Source organism: Galleria mellonella, unplaced genomic scaffold (assembly GCF_026898425.1).
Source record: "Galleria mellonella isolate WM207_F2 unplaced genomic scaffold, CSIRO_AGI_GalMel_v1 utg117, whole genome shotgun sequence".
Taxonomy (NCBI): domain Eukaryota; kingdom Metazoa; phylum Arthropoda; class Insecta; order Lepidoptera; family Pyralidae; genus Galleria; species Galleria mellonella.
In genome coordinates, this window is record NW_026441980.1 from 201842 (window position 1) to 229234 (window position 27393).

Genomic DNA, 27393 nt, shown 5'->3' on the forward strand with positions numbered 1-27393 from the left:
CCGCCGTCCCCCCTCCTCCGCCGCCCCCCATATACTAAAAGGCATTCCAACAGTCTAATGAAGCGTTGTGCCTCACTTCAGTGAAACTACCACTCACACGAGCCAACCGCAGAAAAAGTGACATAAAACACCTCCGCTGGTTTCAGGAAATTTCAACCGATCGCTGTTAACGGCGACGCGATATGACAACACACACACACATAAACAAAACTAACACACAGACTTAATTTTCTCGCATAAAAAGTTAAGATCGTTTATTTTCTTTAAATCATGGGATTGACAAAGAAATTGGGTTTTTTCATATTATACTTTACACGTGTCGATAGAACTAGCTACTGTTTTTTACCTATGTGAAATAGTTATATAGGTAGTGTAGACAGAAACGAGTTGTGTCACAAGTATAAGTTATTTTAAATGAAATTAATTTAAATGGAAACACTAATGTAGTTTACATTTATTGTAAATTAATTTCATTTAAAATAATTTAGACAGAGTTGCTAGTTTGTTTCTGACAAAACCCCTACTAGAGATGTACTAGAGATCTGTTGTATAAAAATACAATTTTGCCCGACTGATTATTACGATGCATTTTTTGTTACTAAGCAGAGAGTAAAGTCTATCATGTATATCTTTACAAAGTTTCCCATTTATTTGTAACAGTATATGTTTTATAATATATAAAAGCATAATCAGTAAAAGCTTGTTTACTAAAGAAATTACAATTAGCCAAAACTAAAATGTTAGGTAATTTAAATGGTAGATAGAGAGAACGAAATATCTACCGACGGTCTTTGATATGTACTGCCATCGACCATTTTCGTAATTTGGAGCAAATTTTTTTTTTTTGATCTTATAAAAAAAGAACATTTACTTTTCTATATCAATTAAACGGAATTCAATATTATATCGATAATATAATAAACGTCTTACTCAAATGTTGTAAATACAGTTTTTAGGTAGTGTAAAAATAGAAACCCAAATTGAGGAGAGGATAATAAATTCTTTTTTGGTTTATTTTGTTATTCTGTTATGTTTACGAATATGATATTTATATTATTGATTGTTTTTCTTTTTTTTTCCTTAAAGCTTTGAAAATGTGAGACAGTTGTTTTTGTTCGCTTAAGTTATGTTAATGTTAAGTTACTATGCGGTTTATTTTTTTTTTTACAGTACAATCAAACAATGTTAAATGGTAGCTGATCATCTGTCATATTTGTTGGCTAGTGAGTTATTTTATTTATATGTATATGTATACGTTATATTCCTTGTTTGAAGCAGACTAGAGTTCATTGGTGGGTGTTATATTAGGATTTTTTTTTTAATATATAAAATATTTTGGCATTTCCTCTTTGACATTGTTATATAGGTATACATATTATACAATTGTTGCTACACGAATATAGGTTTTATTAATAGGTTTTTTGGTTTTCAAATACCAGATACGTTCTTTTTTATTACATCTTATAAGTATGATACGACTGATTTATTTATATTATTTCTAAACGATTACAATTTTTAGGGAAATAAAAGAAAATTGGACATGACTTTTGTAGGGTTAATTTTTTTTCTTATTTAACATTATACATAGTTAGTATTGACCTATTTATATAAGTTTTCTGTAAATAATATATTTTTTTTCTATACACATATATTTAATGACACTTATCACATATGTTGCCTATATATCTTCACGCCAAGTCCTTTGTGAGGATTGCTACGAGAATCAACATGTCATATTATTATTTTGAAAAATTATATATTACCGGATAAAAAATTTATTTTCGAAGAACTCTATTGATTCTTCTTATATTGGGCATATTCATTTCATTAGTTGATTTTAGACATTTATTCTGTCATAATAATTTCTTCGTATTACGTAATGTATAAAGGAAAGGCAATGACGATGATGGTGTAATGTACTGGACTGAAAAATGGACTGTTTCTTTTTTTATTACATTCTTAACAGGATGAATAAGGATGAACCTAATTCATCCTGTTAAACATATACATACTATATAATTAAATGAAAAAATATTTTGGTTTGATGTCGTAAATATTTGGTTGGGTTTCATATAGTTAAATTTATAGAAAAGAGTGTATGACTCTTTTTTATAGATTTACTTGTATTTATACGAATTTATATAAAAATAATTACATATACAAAGTATACAAACGTTTAAATATATTTTATTAATATTTAATGTTTTTATTACACTATTTTAGTGCAAAGCGATTGGATCATCATGTGTATTAGACAAAAATGATTTTTTTTATATCAACTTACTAATTAGATACTACTATATTTATACCTATCAGTGCTGAAGTTAGGAACGCGTGATAACGCATACCTAGAGTGGGTAGGGATTGAAAATTAACGATAATTACGTTAAATTTACCAGTTAATTTGATAATAAGAATTACATACCGTGAACCATGCGATCGAATGCATCGTCTGGAGAGATACCTACCTACTTAACTTACTTAGGATGGTGTTAATTTATATTATATTATGTTCGTACAACTTACAGATATGGGTTTTATAATAAACAAATACCATACGTTTACATAGTTTGCGTGCCAGTCTTAATTGATTAGTCTAGATTGCTATTCGGAATTCTTACATAAAAAATAGACAGTTGACAAGGATTTATAGATGATATTTTAGTTCGAAAGGGTTTTCTGTCTGTAAATGATTTTTGTAATGATAGACTGGTTTATTAGTACATAGTAACACGCTTAGTTTTCATATAATTTTAAATGCTTGCGTCGTTTATTTTTACTTTATTACAGATAAAGTAAAACATGTATGCATATTGTTGTTTAGTTTGATTACTGCTGGCTGTATTGTTGTTTTTATAATTGGTTAAAATGAAATGATAACCCGCCTGTGCAATTGGTTAATACTGCCGGCCATCAGTGAGGGATGTTAGGTGAGGATAAAACCGGTTGATTGTCTACATGTGACAAATTCAACAATAACTTACCACGATGATTTTTATAAGGAACCACTTAGACGTTCACCTAATGAGAGTATATTGCTAGCAATGAAGCTGTCATAAATTAATAATAATTGTTTTCCATCAGTGTTGTTAAGTTAGACACATGTAAAGAAATATGTTTGTGACTATAACGTTAGATAGGGTGATTAGAGATAATTATCAATTGTTGCCGTTATAGTAAACGCAACACTCAATATGCCTACATTTCCAACGCATATTTGAATTAGACAATACTATGGGTGAATTCACCGTTATTACTATGTTTTATTATCTTCTTTGTGATCTTTTTGATCAGAGAGTTTTGATGTAAGTCAGATTCAATCAATATTTTAGGAATTTATAAGTCGTGATAGTACCTATAGCTCTAGGCGACGATGCTCTCAGATATAGTTTTTATGGTAGCTCCTCCCATAGCAAACTGTAGCTCCCCGATGGAGTACGGGTGACGTAAGGCAAAAACGCAATTTGGCTGGCGCTAACCGCCAACTAGGTGCTTTTCACTCGTTGTAAACAGTGGACACAGCCAGTACAATGTATCATTAAGATAGGGCCGCTCGCAAACAAGCCGTGTAGGTAAGTTAGCCGTCAGTTTTTCTGCGTTTTGCCGTAAAATATGTTTTAAAAAAGCCAGGCTCGGCAGGTGCGGCGGCGGGCCTTTATCACTGGCGTGTTGTATTAAATTTATAGGCTCCACGGTTTTGGTAGCGCCGCGAGCGGTCCCGCCGCGCGCACTATCTCGCCCTTCGCTACGTCTCTCTGTGACATTCCTTTTTTATATCGATAGCGTAGGCACAGTGTACGCGCGTCGGCGAACCCAACGGCGATACCAGTTACGCAATCTGAAGCGATAAATGTGGCCGAAAACGAAACAAACGACAACTACCTAGTAGGAAACACAGATGTAAACAAGAACAAAGGATAACTAACTGTACAGATTAGAACGCACCTCGCGGCCGATTATAATATTGTGCACGAACATAATGGCAATAAATAAAGTGATGCTCGTATACAAAATCAACTGTTTCGTTAACATATGCAAACTGATACAGCCAATTTGGCAATCATAGGATATTTTGCATCTTAAAAAAGATCAGATGCGGAATAAATATATGTATATATATAGCTATAAATCTTAGTTAACTGCCGTGACGGTGTACGAAATATAACACGTAGTTTGTGTCCTCATACCAATAGTGTTACTGAATAGGAAATATTTTCAAATAGACTGCAGGTGTGGGCGTCACATAAATACCTACATCTGCCTCGCTTGTAAAATATTTAACTATGCAGTATATATTTGCAAAATCGTAAAAATATATATAAACGTCTTCTGAGACTGCGAAATTCTGCAGCTTTATAAATCGATTGTGATACCATCATCATCGAATTAATTATATTTATGGACTAATGAAATGTATTGCAATAACATACAAAGCTATATATATATATAGAGCTAGTCTACGTAACTAAATATACAACCAATGACAGACAAACAGTTTGCAATTTGAGAAATATCATGTCTTAACAATATTAATAACATTGGATTAATTAAATAGTTATTTATTTATTTATTGTAGATATAAGAGACCAGGGCGATACATGAGAAAACGAAATAATAATGACAATAATAGGATGATTAGTAGATAAAATTTTAATATTTTACAAGTCATACATAGTGTCAATTGATTAAAAATTAGAAATACCTGCACTAATTATGTATAAAATAATTTATACATTTAACTCATTATCTTATTAATTAATAATTATTTCTATATGATTATATATTTTATGTATAAAAAGGATATGATTATCACTAACCTATAAAAGTGTAAGTCAGTTTTGTGTAGCGCTGTCGTGGTGAACGTAGCCCTCGATATGACCACATTTTCACATAGAAACATTCATTAATAATATATAATATATAATAAATGACGCAGACAATATATAAAGATGACTGTGAAGACTTAGGAAGGCAATAAATACATGTGTACAGATTATGCTATATGTTGATAATATGTTGATACAGCTGCTCTCCGAGCAATGCCAAAAAATATTTGCAAAATTGCGAAAACGTACAGCAAAAGTAATACAATAATTAGGTATTACGTTCAATAGAATATTTTATATTATCTGAAATTGGAATTTCGTATAAAAGACGCTAAATTTATTGATGGTTAGATAAACATAATGCTATAAAGCACATTTGGAGTGTCACAACGCGCCTTAATATTAACAGATTCGATTTAAACATGTCACAATAAATTAGGTGGGACATAATGTTCTCGTCCCATAACGGCACATCGGAGCTAGTTTTGGAAAATACCATCGGCTCGTCCTACTTCAAAGTGTTTCTATAGTCAGTAGGTATATTACTAGCTCAAAACATTTCATGAAAATCTAAGCCTTGTTTTACAAAACGTGTTTACATTTGATTTGAAATTATGGGATCAATTATACGAAGTGTTACCTTGGTTTCACATATGTATATTATATACTGTATTTCGTATATAATTCTATATTAATAATATTGCCAAGAGAAATGTCTTAACAAAATATGTCCAGGGTCCAGCCCTGGACAGACCACAGCGGGGAGTGCTATGTTAGGATATAGCCTACCAGTACACCAAATTTTGTTAAAATCCGTGCAATAGTTTTTGCATGAAAGAACAATAAACATCCACCCTTATAAACTTTCGCATTTACAATGTTATTAGGATATATTGGACATACAGATTGGAGATATTTCGTTACCGTATATTACTGTGCTTCAATAGCAGTGATTGGCTTTGAATGGTAGCATATGGCAGTGAGTGATGATTACAGGCTAGGTACAGATGCATACCACTATAGTCCACAAAAATGGCAAGTGGCAACGTGTGAAGAGCATTAGGAGTATTACTACTGTTCTTTGATAACCATGGATGGTACTATTTATGTCTACGCGTGTATTGATGGCGATGGTTCCCATTATTTGTCATTTTAAGTTGTATATTATAAAGATTACTCACATATGGAAATTTTGGGAACTGGCTATTTGAAAAAATAACAATTGCATTTACTTTTTTGACGTTTGATTTATTTTCATTATTTGTTTAAAACATTTCGAGGTTAATGCCTTCCCAAACATTCAATACATGCCTACATATTATGTTTCATGTTTTAAAATTAATAACATAGATTTTTATAAAAAGTAACTGTCACTGAAATCTTTTGAAATAGAAGTAAAAATTTGGACAGAGAAAAGGAGATAATTTAAATTAATAAAATATAAATAACTACAATAAAATAATTAGGAAATTATATTTATTTTTAATTGATAAATTCAGGTAATACTTAACAGATTTTAAATATTTGTTTCACATATAGAAATATACATTTACAGTGACTAATACAAGCTTTATTTTATTGTAAAAAAAAAAACCAAGTCAAGCCAGAGTGGGTCGCTAGTTATTTAAGAATGAGGGCCCAACTGGGTTATAGTTAGTTTTAGCACAATGTTAGTACTCAATTCTTAGTAGTAAGTTAGTACTCATTTTATTTTATTTTTTTCATTTCAAAGTATCGTATACATGCATTATGGAATGCCTGTTGTTGGGTAGATAGAAACAATAGAATGTATTACATAATTAACCGTTATAAATCCGATCGATGTAATGTCTATTCTACTAGTAGGACATAATTTGAAATAAAATATAAAAGCATTGTAGGTGTAGGCAGGTATAATGCCTACACCTACAATAAAATATACACCTAAAATAAATATACCTATAATAGTATCATTTACCTACGTTAATTCCGAAATATTTTGTAATCCATATATGATTTTCGCAAATTCATAAAATTTGTTATGATTTGTACATAATTATAGTTATAAATATTGGTACAAGATTTTTTTGCTTAATTTTAATTTAATTAAAAAAATGATGATCCTGTTTTGGTTTCGTTACAATTGAAGATTTTTTCGAAAGAAGTAGAGTGAATTTTGCGGGATATATATATATATATATATATATATATATATATATATATATATATATAATATATACTGATTTTTAACCGGTTTTTAGTCCGCGTGACCGGCATATTTTCACTGACCGGGATAAAGTTCTTCATCTCGTATAGGTAGTATGTATACTAAATTTAATAGCAATTGGTTAAGTGGTTAAGGTGCTAATAGGTGACAAGCAAACTCACTTATGAAATTTATAATATTACTAAGGATATTGCTTTTCCATTACCTCGCTGCATAATTATTTGGACGAGTCATAGCGACATCAGCTGGCACGTGGGCCAGCGAGAGGGTCAATTGACCTCTAATTAGATAGGTATATAGCCGAACACGCGGGTCGGTGGTCACTGGGACCCGACCTTGCATTGATTGATCAGCACTTGACCAGATAACGGGTTACTAGGTGGTAATTGAATTTTTGACTAGGTCATCATTAGCGGCTTTGATTTTCTTTGATTCTCGACCGAGTTTATTTAAAATACTAATTTTCTGTAATAGATTGAGGTGTGAGCATTCTGTAATAAAACCTTATATTGTTGCTATAACTCATAACACGAAAAAAAAATTAAAGTAAAAACTAAAGTAAGTAAAGTTTAGGTAACTAAAGTACCCAACGATATACATTTTAGAGTTTTCTATACTATTCATACTACATATATGTTATTATCATTGCACCTTTTATTACCGTTTTTTTTTGATGGGTGAAAATGGAATAGTAACCTCGCCTGCGCTAACGGGATACGCTGGCGGAGCACCAGTGAAGGGTGATCGATGAGAATGAAAACAGGCCAGTTAGCCCATCATGATGAATTCATCAGGAATTAACCATGATAGTTTCCAGGGGGAACCGCGAGGAGGTCGACCTGGTTGGGTATATTGCTAGCAATGGGATTCTCAGTCTCCATTACTAACAATCCCTTCCCCCCTTATTACCGTTTTATCATTCTAGTTATTGTGTGTAAATGTATTTAAACTTTATACTAATGTTATTAAGATTCGATTGCCTATTTGTTTGTAATGGATAAACTTGAAACTACTCAACTGATTTTAAAAATTCTTTCATGTGTAAAAAGCTACATTATCAGAGAATAATTATTTTCGAAAATTCTTGGGAAACATGGCCAGATTGCCAGTATGAAATGTATATAATATTTGATTCTCTTTATAACATTTTGTAATATAAACTACTGACATAATATACAACTGTAAAACTGTTCTTATGCCTATTACTATGATACAAAGCTCATGGGTATGTCTGTATGAATGGGCCATAACAGCGTCAGATCTGTCATTAATCACACAGCACTTGAAACGTGTAGCGTGTGATAATAACAAGTAGGTATTTCATAATTATGATAATTAACTATACACTAATTGCGTCCGATAATCTATTACTTGTGTGTACTGAACAAATATTACTGTAGTAGTACATATAGTGTATTTGAACTTATCTCTGAATTTTTATTTCGTTACGATTTTGTAATGACACGTGATTAATATAAACTCTTTCTTCTTTATTACTCGTAGGTAATAAAGGGATTATGCTTATTAAAAAAAAGCGATTTTAATTGTGTGTAAATTAATAGATGAGACACACGATTTTCAATAGATAGATAGTTAGATGACCTTTATTACCATTATTAAGAAAAAAAAATTAAAACAACAAATAGAAAAAAGAACAATTAATGTTGCTGGTAATAGGAGCCGCCTCAGCTGTTGCTACATATGTACAGCTCCAGCGAGATGTACCTATATAGCGCTGATTTTCAGGCGGCCCCTTAACTCCTTTACCTTCAACTCAGTATGGTAGTAAACCTTCAACTGTAAAAGAAGTAACTATAATCGGTTCAGAATTTGGAATGATATCACGTCAATGACTAAGAACACATAAACGACTAAAGGAGACTCCTTTTGAAGTCGCTTTAAAAGCAAGTTCTATAAAGTAAATTAGCGCAAAAAAGTTGAATACTTCGCTAGTTCAGTAGTAAAGGCGTGTTGCTTTGTAGAATGAAGTTCCAGATTCGATTTTTGGCCCGACTATTTTGTATTAGAAAATGATATATTCAGAATTGGCTTTGGTCTTATGTCGACTACAAATAGGTTTAGTATCGATATTAAAAAAATACATATAATATGTATTCATAGGCTCATTATTATGAAAACTATTTATTATCCATAGGTATATACCATAATTTTCTACTTTTATATAGGAATCGATATCTATTTTCGGCGGTCATAGGCTATGATAAGCCTGCCAGCAATACTAGATAAAAGAAACCTCTAAAAAAATAAATAAAGAAACCTCTTTACCCCCTAATATCTATTTACATATATTTTTTCGAAATTTATTAGAGTAATAAATTCTAGCGTTGATATTTTAATATTTCCGATTTAAATTACTTTTTTTTTACTTGACTTTTAATAGGTAATTTAATTGCAACCTAGGTACTCATTACCTATCTTTCCCGTATAGGACTAGGCGTGAAGATGGACAGTACCTAATTACAATCCATTTGTAAAATAACTTCTCTCTATGTAGATACAAAGTATTACATTGCATTTTGTCTATATAATATTGTATGGAAGTACCTAAGTTTAAGTTACATAATAGTTCTACGTTAGACAATAGGTGGCGTGCGTGTAGTGACGTGGTTGCGAGGAGGACGCCGAGACTCCACTGTTGCAACCTTGACCCGCGTGGGAGATCCCATGTCGAGTCGTCACCATACTCTATGGTTGGCAAAAAATAAAAAAAAAATCTAAGTCGTACTTACGTAGTTGTTTGTGTTGCAATATGTTTAAATGTTTTAAAATACTCGCCTATAAAGTTTACATTTCACTATTTTTATTTTATTAATTGATATTCTTATTAAAGTTAACCAATATATATATAATTATTTATATATTATAAATAATTAAGGTCGTGTTCCATAATAAAACCGACTTAAATAGTGACAAAACCCGTTAATTTTTATTTAAAAACTAACGTACTAAACCGATCTGTAAGTATGTTCTTTCAGATAAAAGATTTTTCCAAATCGGTTTACAACTGACGCAGTCACGAGGTAACAAACATTAAAAAAAAAAAAATACAACCGAAATAAAAACTTCCTTTTTTGAAGTCGGTTGAAAGTAAATTCAAATTTTTCAATTTATTTTTGATAGCGCTTGCGACTTTCACTTTTTATCCGTTGTTACAAAAATTTTATTTAATTACATACGAGAAGAAAATACTTAACAAATTATTAACTTATTATTATCATCATATTATATATCAATAACTTAAAAATATAGTACTAAATATAAACCCATACTTTTAAGTTCTTTTTACTACTATTCTAGTAATAAATGTTGTAATTAATGCGTCTTAAAACAATTGTGTTATTAAGTTCGCATGCACTGACGCTAGATGGCGGTGGACGTGGGGCTGGAGTGATACGATGACTAAGGGATCCGGTATAGTCTGTAGGGTTTAGGACTAATTTAGTTATATAGCATATAACGTTATTTTTCTTTGTCTAACCGACTTTCTTCATAATACGTTATTAGGTTTTATTTATTTATTTGTTTATTTATATACTTTTTTACATTTACTTAAAGTTATTAATAATAATATACATAGAAGGACTTATCTCTTACAGGGATTTATTTTAGTTTCTTTTTTTTATATTGGTGTATATTGCTTTGATTCCTTAGTTGACTTTTGTAATAGGGCGAAACCGAACATTAATAAGTTATTTGGTTATTTCGTCATCGTATAAACATTTAGTTATTAAAGTTTTTTTTTTGGGTGAAAATGGTATGGTAACCCCGCCAGCGGTAACGGGTGATAGATGAGAATGAAAACAGGTCAGTTAGCCCATCATGATGAATTCATTAGGAATTAACCATGAGTTTCCAGGGGGAACCGCGAGGAGGTCGACCTGGTTAGGTATATTGCTAGCAATAGGATTCTCAGTCTCCAATACTAACAATCCCTTTCCCCCCGTTATTGAAGTATTAGGTTATTTAGAACTCTCTCTGAATTCTATATCATTACCGTTCTTCTAAGCGAATGTTTTACCAGTAAAAAGAAATATGGGTGAAAAACGAGAACAATCCTAATTCTCTCACACTAACATAGCGCGATCAGCTGTCGAGTTAATTCTCGTATTTTTTTTGTAATTTCTTTAAGAAGTATTTAAAAAAGTTCAACTGGTCAAATAGTCTTTTAAAACTATGCTAGTCTTATTCTGTGAAAGAAGTAAAAGATTTTTTTTTATACAACTTAGAATGGCAAACAAGCTGACGGCCCACCTGATGGTAATTGGTAACCGTCGCCTATAGACATGAGCAGCACCATGGACATAACAGAGTATACTGTTTCGCCCATAATACCCCCCTGCATTGCCATTCCTGAGGACTCAGGTGTTATTCCTCTGTGCCCTGTAAATTCACGCCATATCCCACCCTTCAAATCGAAACACAGCCATGCAAACACAATTGCTTCACGGTTGAATTTATTATGCATTTATTTACTAAACATATGATGCTATCTGATCTACAGTATTAGGTATGAGCAATATCAGTACCGCTTCAATATACTTGTGTTGGGTTTCTCTAAACATTGACGGCAAAAGAAAATATCAATACCACCCATACTAGTCGGATATTTAATATATAAATATTGTAACTGTAATAGATACATAATGCTATATATTTCCTACCTATATTTTGATATATTTTCGTTATATATATATTTTCTCACAAGTCAATTGACTTATAAAGTTGCCTATACGAATCAGTAGTGGGCAAAGTGTTAGCATGTAGCTCGCTCGTCTAGACAGTCACTTAGTAAAGGCGAGTGTACTCGTACATCAATTGTAACATCTACATCGGTTGTATTTGAGTTATTGTGATTGATGGACGATACAAAATAACTTCCCGCAATTTGCGTCTAGTCTAGACAATAACCGTCTGCGCTGTCAACGACTCGTGTCTGTCTTCATGTATTTTAATGGGGTATTTACAGATGATGGCCAGGTATTATTATAGCTTTATAAAAGGTATATAAACCGTATTCATATTTTCAAACTAACGGCTAGATATTGTTCTGCTAAGGACAGTGTATACGGACAAAATTAAAAATCTCGAAAAACTTTTGTAATAGACCAATTAAGTTGAAAATATTTTAATTTAGAATAAGTAACTATTATATTGTTAAGTAAATTTTGTTCTTCAGCAACGGGAATTTTGATTCGCAAAGCAAAACACTGGTAGAAAATCGTGACAAAAAAGAGACGTAAATGGGATTACACAATTTTATATTTATTGAAAAAGTAATTATTAAAATCGTTTCAGATAAGACATGACAGTTTTAGAAACAATATTTATTTTCCTGTATTGTAGGTAGGTACAAGAATTTTATTGGTGATGAATTGAGAATTGAGAAGGTTAATTGAGAATTGGTCCTTTTAATGATTTTTGGAACTAAGATATTTCATCTAAGCTAATATATGTTAAGGTAGAAAATATTTGTACTAAATCAAAAGGAGCGTTTTAATCGAAGTCTATTGTAACTTTAAAAAAATATAAAACAAGGATTAAATAAATACAATACACAGTGAAATAGTCACGGAAGGATGTTAGCGACTGGCGTGCGACACGTGAAACTGTATGCAAATTGAACAAGGTACAAGTTACAGGACTCTAACTATTTGTATGAGTCTTCTACTTTTTAAATTTATATGTAAATATAAAAAACAGTAGTAAAAATTATCTATGTACTTACTTCGAACAGAAATCATTCGACAACCTTTTAGGAGTGTATTTAATCAATGAAACTACGGATTGAAAATTTTACAAAAAATTGTGAGCCTAGATACTGATACGGTGCATCCAGCTGTCAAATAAAATAAATTTATTGTTGTTCAAATCATATTTCTCTGTGAAAAATGTTCAATCTCATTACTTTAGATTTCACAATGATTTACTATTTCTCGTAAAAGATTATCCATTTGTTTCATAATGTGCAGAAAATAGACTGCAATTTTATACTTTATATCTTTTATGTATTAATTTGTCGACCGATAGGTTTTTTTTATGGGTTAAAATAGAATGGGATTCCCGCCTGCACTATCGGTATACACAATGGCTTCCAGGGGGAACATGTAGGTTGACCTGATAGAGTATACTATTTCTATAAGGAGCATTTTAAATTCCATAGTGGCATATCGTATTACGTCATGAGGTCTCAGGTTTGAACAATTTAGGAAATTAATCGTTTTAAATTGGCTCAGCTTTGGATGTTTTGGGCTTCCAGACATTGCCTAGTTCCTCATGACGCAGGGTATCCTAGTTTAGGATCCAGATGATCGGTGTAATTCTGTAGCACTTATGATTTTTATCATATGTACAGTTAGTTATATATTTTTAGTACTTTTAATATTGTATACATAAAATCATTATTATTAATTACGTTTAAATATTCAAAAATTCCGTGTGAAGTGTAGAGAAAACTAAAAGTGCAGAAAAGTAGACGTGCCCGGCGATACGAGTAGATATATGTGTAAGTATCATTCATAATACCAATATAATTAATAGTAGATCGTTCCGCGATAATAACATTGAATTATCATACCGCGGCGAGAAGCGTTGGCTACCGCTCGCGACCCATTCATTGAATACCAATCATAATCTCTTTAATATTCAAAAACAAAATCTGTTACGAACATAATTCGAATACAAAACCGAGTTGTAATTAACCGATCATACGTCGATCTCGATTCACTCTCGGTCTCGATTGATTGAGTCGCTGGTGGGTACGATTTACATAATGACATTGTTAGTGGATGCAAATAAACGAGTTATGTGGCATTATGGCCGGCTAGGCGGACTTCCTCGGGCCACTGCCGCCCCGCACCCCTCTCATTGTGTCGCCGGGTAACGGGTTCCAAATAATAATTGGATCATCGAATCGATCACCAATCGATGTTTATTTTTAACTACTAAACAGTACATTAAAGTAATTTAAGTAAATCATAGGCTTGGGTAACTATGTCTCATTCGTGTTTCTACCGTGAAGCAGTTGTATTTGCATGGTTGTGTTTTGGTTTGAAGGGTGGGTAGGTATATGGTAGTGAATTTACAGGGTACACAGGAATAATACTTTATTCCTCAAGAATAGCAACGCATGGAGGGTATCATGGGCGAAGCAGTATACTCTGTTATGTTCATGTTACTGTTCATGTCTATAGGCGACGGCTACGGTGAGATCGTGATCGAGATCCTTTAAAAGTAAAAAAAAAAATACTAAAAAACATTAAGAGAAACTGGCATCTAAGATATAGGCGCGGGATATTTCACATGTTAGTATATATTAATTGCTATATTTCAAATGTTATATTTCTTTTTGGTAATTAGTCCGTCTGTATACCTACTGTATACTGAATTTATGTATATATTTTTTTATCTAACGAGGGAGTTCAGTAAAGCGATAGCTCTACTAGTAAAAACAATGGCCCCGGTATGGTGTAGAAAGAAGCGTAGCATGTTCAAATCCCGCTCTGTCGAAATTTTTCAATTACTCTTCAAGTATAAATAATAATACTTGAAATATAATTTTTATAATTTATTAATATATATCTATATCCAATTTACAATTACCATGTGTATAAACATAATCGAACGTTTAACGAGGATTCGTCCTCTACGTGTCACTCCACCTTAAGTCTACAGGTGACTCAGTGGTATTTCTCGTTTGAAAAACAAAAAGTTGAGCCATCTATTTATGAAGGTAACTGATCGTCTAAGTTTGACACGCGTCATTATATAAATCAATTTGGACCGTAACGTACTCGTAATGTGTCAGTACGCTTGTAACAAGTGAACGCGTGGACACCGCTTTAGAGTGGGCTCCACGGCTAGACGTGCGCAGCGACAAGCTGCTACGACGATGGGCATTATTTATTTAAATTAACTAAATTAATTCTAAAATAAGTAAAAATAAATTAATCAACTAGTTTTACCTGTGACATCGTCCTCGTGACCGGGATATACTGATTGACCGGGATAAAACGTCCTGTGTCGTCTATTCCAATTATTATATGTGTGTAGGCTACCAACCTCTTTCAAACCTACATAGTTACAGAAAAATAGTGACGTTCTCGACAATCTTCTTGTCTTAGCAATTTTACCGAACTATATTTTGTATCGCGACTTATTATATCTGGATTTATTTACTATAAATATTATTCATTATACAATCTCGTACTAAATCTTTCTTTCTTTCACTCCTTCTGAATCTATATATATATATATATATATATAAATATTATCAAGCCCACATCTACACCTCTACATATATACTAAATTACATAACGATTGGTTGAGTCATTATAGCATCAAGGGGTGACAAACAAACAAACTCATTTTCACATTTATAATATTAGTAAAGAAATATTGCCCTTTAGTTCCGGCATAGAATGGGCCACCACTTCTTTTCCTGTAGGTGTCCTAAGAGGCGACTAAGGCAACTTAATGGTCGAGGGATGGGCAGCGTCCCTCTTAAAACATAACCAACGGCTAGTTACGGTTGCCAATCCACCTGCCAAGCGTGGAAACTACTGACAAAATCCTTCTTTACGGGGGAGACCTATGTTCAACCGCGGTCACTTAACGGCTGACTAGAGGAAAGAAAAATTTGGCTGTATTCTGCGGGTTTTAAGCTTTGATAGGATAAAAATATCCTGTGTATAATTTTTATTTGCCTGGTAGTCTAAGTTAGGAAACCTAGTGTTATGAGGATTTAGCCAAAGACCAGCTTGATGTCTCAACCTATTACACACAGAACCGAGCTATTTTAGAAAATTTCATTTCTTAAATTGTATAATTATAATTCTAAATAAAATCCCGACCGGGAATAGAACCTTGGATTTTATTATACTCGATATTTTCACTATCGGGAACGTTTACGAAACATCTCATTATTTATTAGCATATGTTATTATGATTGAGGTTTTTTTTTATACAACTTAGAATGGCAAACAAGCTGACGGCCCACCTGATGGAAAGTGGTAACCGTCGCCTATAGACATGAGCAGTACCATGGACATAACAGAGTATACTGTTTCGCTCATGATACCCCCCATTGCCATTTCTGAGGACTCAGATGTTATTCCTTTGTACCCTGTAAATTCACACCATATCCCATCCTTTAAACCGAAACACAGCCATGCAAACACAACTGCTTCACGGTAGAAACACGAATGGGACAGAGGTACCCAAGCAATCGACTTTTGTACAAAGTCTACCTCTGGTGAGTTATTGTTTTATTCGAAGCAAAATGAATTTAACGGTATATTTAATTAAAATTATTTTCATATACTGCGTTTGACCGACGACTCCACTAGATGGAGTGACGACCTCAAATGCATTGCAGGAAATCAGTGGATGCTTGCGACTCCGGAACGTTCTTTATGCCAGTTTATGGGGGAGGCCTATGTCCAGCAGTGGGCGGTTAATGGCTGAAATGATGACGATAATGATTTTCCACTGTAACATAGTATTGTTTGTACTAAATTGAAAATACCCTTTAACGCGTCTGTCTGTGTGTCGTGTTTGTTTTCATATCAGTACCGGTTTGTTAATTACGGACGCGGAAGGACTATCGGCCGATTCTTAATTGACTCCTACGTGGTATTCAATGCCGAAATATTTTTACACCGACCTCCGACAGCGCTGGGAGAGCGGTTGAGCAGGAAGCTCTTCGGATTAGATTTACGATTTCTACAAGCTATATGTACATTTCTACTTGGCGTAATAAGTACATAATTATATATTCCTAACTATATCCCGCAGATTCACTCGCGTTAATCGGTATATAGTGTCTTATGTGTTAAGCTAGGATATAACCTATCCGTGTACGAAATTATATTCAAATTTGTTCAATAGTTTTTGCGTTAAATAGTAATAAACATCCATCCACTCATCGTTAGAATTTATTTCGTAAAAAGTTTATTTTATCAAATTTATATCAATAGAAATTTAATTTTAGAGATAGCAGGTATGTACTTTCCTCTGAAATAAAAAAAATAATAATAATAAAGTTATGTTTAGTGATAGTAAACAAATTAAACTTGAATTAGTTTTGACTAAAGTAATCTGTAATTTGGTTTATACTGCTTCTAAGAATTTTGCTATGATTATATTATTTTGAGATATAATATTTTCAACCCTTACTAATATTATTAATGTAACAATGTTTTTGCTTGTTATCACTTGACGTTTGGTTCAATCAATCATTACTAAATTTGGCGTACATGTATTGTTTGATATAACATAGGTTGCTTTTTATTGCACTCAATTAATATATTGTGATAATGTAAAAGAAGTTGCGGGTAAAGACTGGTAAATTATTATAGGTTTTACCAGAGGGAGACTTTGTACAAAACTCTTTTGCTTGGACACCTCTGTCCCATTCATATTTCTACCGTGAAGCAGCTGTGTTTGCATGGCTGTGTTTCGGTTTGAAGTGTGGGATATGGCGTGAATTCACAGGGTACAGAGCTATAATGCCTGAGTCCTCAGAAATGGCAACGCATGGGAGGTATTATGGGCTAAACAGTATACTCTGTTATGTCCATGGTACTGTTCATGTCTATAGGCGACGGTTACTACTTTCCATCAGGTATGCCGTCAGCTTGTTTGCCATTATAAGTTGCATAAAAAATGGGTGTAGTCAGTTAATAAGTAACATATTTCTAAAGTTACCTCCAGAATTGGGCTCTTTAAGTTCCGCAAGTGAAACCGGGACAAACAACAAGTATCCTAATAAAGGGCACAGCAAATTGCGCGCCATTCAAGATGTTGTAATTTTACACAAGCCTTATTAATCACAGTGCGGACGACAATTAATATCAAACGTTTGTGTGCTATTCGAAGATAACTCCTAATTTAGCTGGATTAATTACCATCCAGCACATTATTGAGTATAATGTTGGGAAATTTATTCAGTTTTGTAGTAAGGCTGTGTTTCGGTTTGAAGGTTCAATTGAGTTTCTTGCCAGTTCTTCTCAATTGGATCTATATACCGAACTGGACGGTAGGGTAAATATAAAATTATAATGTACAAATTTGACGTTCATAAGCGGCTAAAATGTCCTACATGAATAAATGATTTTTGAATTTGAATTTGAATTTGAAGGGTGGGATATGGCGTGAATTTACTGGGTACAGAGGAATAACACCTGAGTTCTCAGGAATGGCAACGCATGGGGGGTATCATGGGCGAAACAGTATATTCTGTTATGTCCATGGTACTGCTCCTGTCTATAGGCGACGGTTACCACTTTCCATCAGGTGGGCCGTCAGTTTGTTTGCCATTCTAAGTTGTATTAAAAAAAAGTAGATTTACACTACTCTAAAAAGGAAGTAACGTTTTCAGGGATAATGTATGTGAGTTTCTTTATTCGATTATAACTTCTAAATGCCTGAAGACATTTGGATGTACGGGGTATCGTTAGAAACCTTATATTACCCTGAGTCACATTATGTTTTTCAAAATAGTTCGTTTTACCTTACTAAATAGTGTTTATAAAATGTTTAGTGTTTCATATGAGCCGTTTTCCGTCCACCATACTGATACCATACCATGCTGACCAGAAAGCATTACTAATTGTTTGTCCTACGTATCTAGAAAGATGAATGGGTTTCTTGAATTTGGAATTTTATTTATTGAAATTTGGAATATAGGTTTATTTTATACGTAACTTAAGAATTCGCTAAATAAGGATTTATGAAAATTCCCTCAAGTCGGAATTTCCACGGGATAGTGGAAGAAATAGAAATAGTAAAACATTTATACGAGATAACATACATACACACACAACACACTTTATATATTCTATTAAAATTATTCTCCATTTCTCGTTATTGCTATTTGAAATAAAATGAAATGAATTTATTTTATTTATTTATTTATAAAAGACACACCAACAATATGCTCACAATAATTAAGTTGATAATATACACTGTTATTAGTAAGTAAAAGAGAAAAACTACTATTCAAAAATGCTTAAATCTAAGTTTGAACAAAAAAAAACCTTACTCCTCACTACCAAGCTTAAGACCATGTGAACACATCAATTAAAGGTGTATACAGCTCTCACAGATAAGCGTCAATGTATACTAAGTAACAATTATACAATTAGAAAAGACCTAACTACCAATCCATATTATTAATAAGCCTAGTAAACTGCACTAAAGAATTACCTTTGCTATGAATTTTGCTAGAATGTAGGTGGTTTTAGACGGAAGAGGTTTGCATTTCCCATATACATTCTGCCTCTATGTTGATTTGCAACTTATTAACAATATGAGAAATTTACATATATTCTACATTATATTTCTTTTCATTAGTCATATTATTTAATACCTACATAATTTATTACATTAAATAGAAAATAAAACCTTTTGTGACAAAAACTTGAATATACTGCATACATTTTTATATAGGCACTTTAGTATTAGGCATGAAATTACCAAGCGGTAGTGGCCTAGCAATTAGTACAGCAGGCGAAATGGGCCAGCTCACCCTTGATTACTGATATCACATGCAAAGACGAATGTATGTCGCGCAGGCAAACGTAAATTACTTTGCACCATTATAACACCGCGCACTAATTGCGAGGTGGCGTTTTTCAACTACAGACTGTATCTACATATTGTGCTAGGTTTACAGCAGTTTAGTGTTTTGCATTAGTACTTTAGGCACTAACGCCAAACACTAAACAATACACTGCTTAACTTATTTATTTAAACTTTAATGCACAGTAAAATTCTATGTGTATTTGGCGGACTTAACACCGAATAGTGTTCTCTACCAGTCGACCATAGGGCAAACAGAGATATAAGTAGATTTATCTACTTAGACAAGTGGAAAGTAATCGTTCAAATAAAGGTATCACTTATACAATATCAGAGATTTATCCTTCAGGTATGATTACAAACGGTATGCTCAACGGCGGAATAGACAATCCTTCAACTCTTAGCCGTTGTTCTTTGTACGCACCCCAACGCTGCATGCGATTGCGTGCTAGTCGACTACTATCGGCACCGCCGGTTCGCACCTGTACTGCTCAGTTCGCTCCCACTTATCAGGCTATTTCTCTGCTCAATTCTCTGATTGCTCAGCAGCCAGATATTGATATATTTAATGACAAACTAGATATATTTTTAAAATGTTGTACAAAATTTGTAAGTTTATAAAATAAACCTATGGCTCGCTACACGTTTTGGGAGACTGTAAGTGCGGTGAGTAATTTTTAAATAAATAAATAAATAAACGAATAATAGATTTTAAATTGAGATAGGAAAATAAATATATAAACAAGTAAACATAGGTCACCTGCCGTTGCATTTAGTCGCTATAGCTTGGGATACAATCTAATGAGAAGTCAATATGTTGAGGTTTATCCTCAGTATGTTTTAAGGATGAATAGGTAGATACGATAGACCTATAAATAAATTAATATTTATAAATATTTGTTTCAAAAGAAATAAAACAAACAAATTTAATCAAACAAATCTTACCAGTTCTTCTCAACGTGGCATCATATTGAATAATTCCTCTGAGCACAAACCGTTGTATAAGCGGTAGAACACGCAGAGAGTTAAATGGTAAGTATTAAGCATTATCACTAAGCTCGTGTAAATGCTGTTTTAGAGAAACAGTATTTTTTTAAACTACGTTCGCACGACACGACGGTGCAAGACGATCCGAAGGCGGCGACGCGACCACGAGAAGGCCACGAGGAGTTAACGAAAGCGAGACATATAGGCAAGAAGAAAAGTAAGTATGTATGTATACATATGTTAATGTTAACGAGTGTTATTACATATGATAGTGATTATTGAATTATATTAGCATATGATTAATGTTTGAACAGTTGTCACACCGCTGACGGTAGTGATGTTATCACTACAACAGGTGAGGCTTACAGTCACAATAACAAACAGTCGATCAGAATATTTATTATTTTTCGTCGATTTTAAACTTATGGTTACAGCTAGTCATGTATTATATAACTAGCTTTCTGACGTAATTTATAAAATATATATATATATATATATATATATATGTATATATGTGTATATATGTGTATATATGTGTATATATGTGTATATATGTGTATATATATATATATATATATATATATATATATATATATATATATCTTGAAACAAGTCACGCTTACTTTAATGTCTAGATTGTTGGATGTGGTGGGGCCGAATCGTTGGGCTCCCTATAATATGGTTGGACACAACTATGGCAGGTCCATCCGTCTAACTCGTGAACGGGTGCTTCTAGTAGAGACTGGTCTGTTCAGAACTACTGTGATTTATGTAGCTTTTTATTTTCCATCTCTTTAGCAATATAAAGTTTGTGACAGTTATTTTATCCATTTTTATTTTTTGTTGTAATTTTTTTTTTGTATTTGAAAAATACAACAGTTGTGTTTCTTCTCAGCAGAAATTGTATTCTAAACTGGGCAATAGATTAATAAAAAAAATGACGATTTACAAATGCTTATTATTATGTTTACTTGAATAAAAGTGACTGTCCCATTCGTATTTCAAGTTAAGTTTCAGTAAGTTAAAACGGTAGTTATTACCATAAAATATAATTCAATTCAATTCAATCATTTATTGCTATTTCATGTTGTAACAATATAGGTCTTAAGCGATATATAATACGAGTAGGTAAAGAATCAACATAACGTGTGCTTACGAATCTTTCAACAATAATTGTTGATAGGTTTACATAACAATTTATAAGAAAGTTGTTGAATAGATGTTTCCTTCGATACTAACTGAAATAAGTGACTTGGTTTTACATGAGATCTCGCAACGTTTTGGAAAGTGGAAGAACTTGGAGTTTTATCCATTTTATGTTTTTGATGGGACCTTATTATACTCATATGATAATATTATCTTGTGACGGAGTAAAATGCACCGGCTCACCTGTCGGGGAGACCCGTGTCTACTAGTGGGACGTTATGGGACATTATAATGATGTTTGAATGTAGACAATTCACATTTCTAATTCATCATTTACCTAGACCTATGTTTTCAACGTCTAAGTCGCGGGTTCCTGGGAGATCGCGAAAACAACCACAGTAAAAAAAAAAAGTTATAAAGATAGATTTATTAATAATGCTAATTAAAACATTTGTATGTTAGTGCAAATTAACGAAAAAAATAAGCCGGGCGTCGCGAAATATTTTTTTATACCAAGAGGTCGTGGCATGAAAAAGGTTAAAAAAACTGACCTCGACAATAGTCACAATAGTGCAAACGTTTATTTTTGATTCAATTATATAATATTTTTGTTATAATATTGACATAAACACTAAAAGGCAAAATGGTAATAAATCAGTGCCCAATTTCATTTCTATTTATTATATTGAAGTCTTGAAGGATGACCTTTAGTTAGAAAGTCTAAAGGTCTTTCTAACTAAAGGTCATCCTTTATAATTAAACAAGAAAATTTTTAAAATTATATTAGGATATAAGAAGTTCTAGTTAATTATACAAATCATATGTATATTTACAAGTTGTTTGATGGGTATGACAAAACGAAGATAATATTAGTATTGTTTTGTGAATCTCATTTGAATGTATGTTTATTAATTTAATAGATAAGCCTGTCATTCAGTAATATGCCAGGTTGTATGCAAAGATGCTAATGTTATTTGATATTCTAAAATTATGGTCACTATCATTAGCTTCTATAAAAACAATATATTTTGATTTTATTTAAAACCAATCTCTGTCCCATTCGTGTTTCTACCGTGAAGCAGTTGTGTTTGCATGGCTGTGTTTCGGTTTGAAGGGTGGGATATGGCAGTCAATTTACTGGGTGCAGAGGCATAACACCTGAGTCCTCAGGATTGGCAACGTATGGAGGGTATCATGGGCGAAACAGTATACTCTGTCCATGGTACTGCTCATGTCTAAAGGCGACGGTTACCACTTTCTATCAGGTGGACCGTCAGCTTGTTTGCCATATTAAGTTGAATAAAAAAAAAAAGATATTATTACCCATCTTGAACCCTGCTAATTCGTTAACCATTCCAAGTTTTATAAAAAATATATTACAATAATTTGAGAATCCAGCTATTTTATAAGCATTGGTACACAATTAAGTGTTGCCAACCGACTTCAATAAAAGGAGGAGCTTTTAAATTCTGTGGTATTTTTTTATGCTTGTTACCTCAGAACTCCGTCAATTATAAACTGAATTGGATCTTTAGTTTTGTTTCTACGCTACTATGCGAAAGCGGTGCACATCTCTGATGCGTAGGGTCCGGGACAGCTCTAACGCTATCCTTAGGGTATTTGCGGACCGTTCAGACTGCCAGTATTTGAATTGTCGCAGAATGATTCACATGCTGGCTAACATACAGAAAAAGTAGGTTAAGATAATGCTATTTATTATAAGTGTCAAAATTTGATTTAATAATTTATATCTGGCACAAATTAATATTGTTAAAATTTTGTGGGCCCTGGTTGCCTTGATTAAAGAATTTATTTATTATTTATTATTATTATTTAGGTCGGTCTCACAGAAATTTTATTGAAATCGATTCAGCAGTTTAGTTTTAAAGTCTAAATAATTGAATTTTTTAAATCCAAAAAAATATATTGATTTTGTCATGAATAAAATTGGTCTTTTTTTGGTAACATAATCTTAATTTAATTAAATAAGAATATTAAATAAGTACTAAGAGCTAGGCTTGTATGTTTGTTGTCGTAAATTAAGTCAACATAATACATGTGTCACAATATATACCTGCAAGTATATTTACCAATCGTTTGTTTGTAGCGCTTCGTGCCACTGCTGGAGATACGTGTTGATTTATGAATGAGAATATACCAGGTTAAGGGAAACCGCGGTTAAAGATATACTGTCTTACTACTTGTGAAGGATTTTAAAAATCATGTTTTCAATTGGCCTGTATTTTTTGTATGTATGTTGCATAATAGTAATGATTCGTTTTTGGTAATTAATTTGCAATCTTTAATGTTTACTTCGACTTTGGGTAAATTTATACCATAGATCACACATAGACAATAACCTTCCCATATCTATCCGTGAGAGTCAATCCCTTAATATTTTTAAGAGTAGACTTAAAAAGCATCTTCTATCTCTGTGAACATATATTTATTTATCTATATGTGTAGGTATATTGTATATATATGTGTATGTGTGTGTAAGTATATGCATAGATGTAGGTATGTATTTATGTATATGTATATGTGTATTTGTACGATTAAATATAATGTAAATAATTTAATTTTGTCTGTTTAAAAATTGTCATAATATTGTACACTGCTGTATCCGCTGACATTACCCCTTCCTTTCCCGTAAGTGTCGTAAGAGGTGACTATAGGAGGGCGAGGGATGGGCAGCAGCGTTCCTTTTAAAACATCTCTAAAATCGTAACTGAAGTTGCTAACCTACCTGCTAAGCGTGGCAACTATTGGGAAAACTCGTCTTATAGGGGACGTTTATCCAGCAGTGGACAATTAACAGATGAAATAATATTAATAACATGATTTAAGATTTTGATAAGACACTCTTTTTATATGTAGATTATAAAAAAAGTTAACAGACGAACACTCGTGTTTATTAACTAGTGTGGCTGCCCGCTGTACTGACGTCCCCATGAGAGAGCCCAAGCTGTCACGGCCCGTCGTATCACATTTAAATGAATTGATAACCAGCGAGTGTTTGTTAACAGCTTACCTCGTGAGCGCATCGTGAAGGCAGGTGCACACGCGCGACCGCCGGCCGGCCGCGCGGCTGTCGCGCGTGCGATCGATCGCACGATAAACTTCTTTCACGGCTCTTAATTTTACAATATCTACATCCGCAGCAGTTTTTACGGTGACAAGTATGTTTTATTGCCGTGTACGACACGCGTTGAATAAGGAAACAATCCCTTCCGGTCCCGACGATATGTTTTCAAAGGTGTGGCGCGGCCATTTGTAAACGGCGCGTCGTTTTACGCCGTCGTTGCATTTTCGGCCGTCCAAGAAGATTACGATACATTTAGTAGTTGTCGAAAAGATCAAATTAAATGAGATTTTTTACGAGACTTATAAATAAATTGATGGGCCATTTGATTTGATGAAAAGTGCTAACTGTCGACTGAAGACATTAAGTATTCGAATTTATTTAAGATTTAAAATCTATTTCAATAACTTTGGCAATATAAATGGATGGATGGAATGGATTATGCTGGTAGAAGGAGTGGTAACTGTTACGTACAGTAATACTGTGGATACTGTATATAATATATATACATACATATAGTATCCTGTAGTATCATGTATGAGGACCTAGTGAAGTATGAGAATCTACACTAATATTATAAAGAGGACAGATTTGTATTTTTGTGTGTATGTATATTTGTAATGAGTAAACTCAAAAACTACTTTGCCGATTTCAAAAGTGTTTTCACCATTATAAAGCTGCATTCACTCTGAGTAACATATATATTTATTGCTAACAAAGATTAGGAATCCTTACTAAAACTTTAGTAACGTAACTCAAGGTGTAAAAAAGTCTATATCTTTCGTCGCGTGCGCTGCGGAAGCTATTGGTAATAGAACAAAAGTATGCTCTACAATATTGAAAAAAATATCAATAACTACAAAAAACTTCAGGATACTATATGTCCAACTATTATGGTCATTTCACAACAATAATTGCGGAATTTCTGATCTTTCTCAAATGTAGTTAATTGTACCCGCTACACCCACAGCACACAGAATTGCGGAATCATTCTTTAATACGGCGTTTCCCCATAATTTAGTTTGTGACAAATAGCGCAGTAAATTATGTCACAGTGACAGGTTGTGTCGCGCGACAGGCGGCCGGCGGTCGCGCGACAGTTGCCGGCGCTGCGTCCGCGCACGTCGCCGTCGTGTTATTGTACGGGGTAATTTGTTGCTGTATGAAACTTAAGTTCCGGTCAGAAAATATAAATAAATATTAGGTATTACTGTCATAGTAACGTTGTTTAGACAAATGTCTATGCAATATTTTGCATAGAAATATCGCAGTATATAAATTCGGTTATGTATATCAGCTTTTAACTGTACACTGCTTTTTTTTATACAACTTAGAATGGCAAACAAGCAGACGGCCCATCTGATTGAAAGTGGTAACCGTCGTCTATAGACATGAGCAGTACCATGGACATAACAGAGTATACTGTTTCGCCTATAATATCCCCCATGCGTATTCCTGAGGACTTAGATGTTATTCCTCTGTACCCAGTAAATTCACGCCATATCCCACCCTTCAAACCGAAACACAGCCATGCAAACACAACTGCTTCACGGTAGAAACACGAATGGGACAGAGGTATCCAAGCAATCGACTTTTGTACAAAGTCTCTCTCTGGTGAAACTGCTGGACATAAGCTTCGCTCTGGGGGGGGGGGGGGAGTTTACCAGATTAAGTTTACCCGGTTAAGCAGATTGGCAATCACAGTTAGGTTTTAGAGATGTTTTAAGATGCACGCTGCTGTACATCCCTCGCCCTTCTTTAGTCGCCTCTTACGACACCCATGAGAAAGTTATTAACAAAATATTAATAATATATTTATTTATATAAACGTATTATCGATATGAGCATCAAAAGTTGACATACAACTCGATTGACCATTTATTTTAATATTATTTATCAGAACATATTGAATCCTTATTGAAAGTAAATGAAAGGCAACCACGAAACCAACGCAATAGTAATGCAATCAGTGTTGCCATAGAAAAGAGTTCAACGATAACCGGCATCATGGAATAATTTAAGTTTTGTTAAGAAACGACAATAATCAACTCTGTGATAAAATTATTTCGAAGTCAATATCATACAAGAATAATTAAAATTGGTTCAAAATTGGCGAATAATGTCAATTACAAACATAAACACTTATTTTTCATATAAAATCCGTAAATTTAATTGCAATAAAAATAATATGGGATCAATATAGAAAACGGTGGTGGTGGGGGGGGGGGGGAAGGGATTGTTAGTAATAGGGAGGTTAGTCCCCATTGCTATCAATATACCATATCAGGTCGACCTCCACGCGGTTCCCCCTGGAAACTATCGTGACTAATTTATCGTTGAATTCGTCATGATGGGCTAATTGACCTGCTTTTTCATCCTCACTTATCACCTCTCACTGGTGCCCCGTAAGCGTATACCGATAGCGCAGGCGGGGTTGCCATGCCATTTTCACACATTAAAAAAACAATATAGTAAACGGTAGGCAAACGAACACCAAAAGAATAATCAAAATTGATTTAAAAATGATGAAGACTTCTTGTAACAAA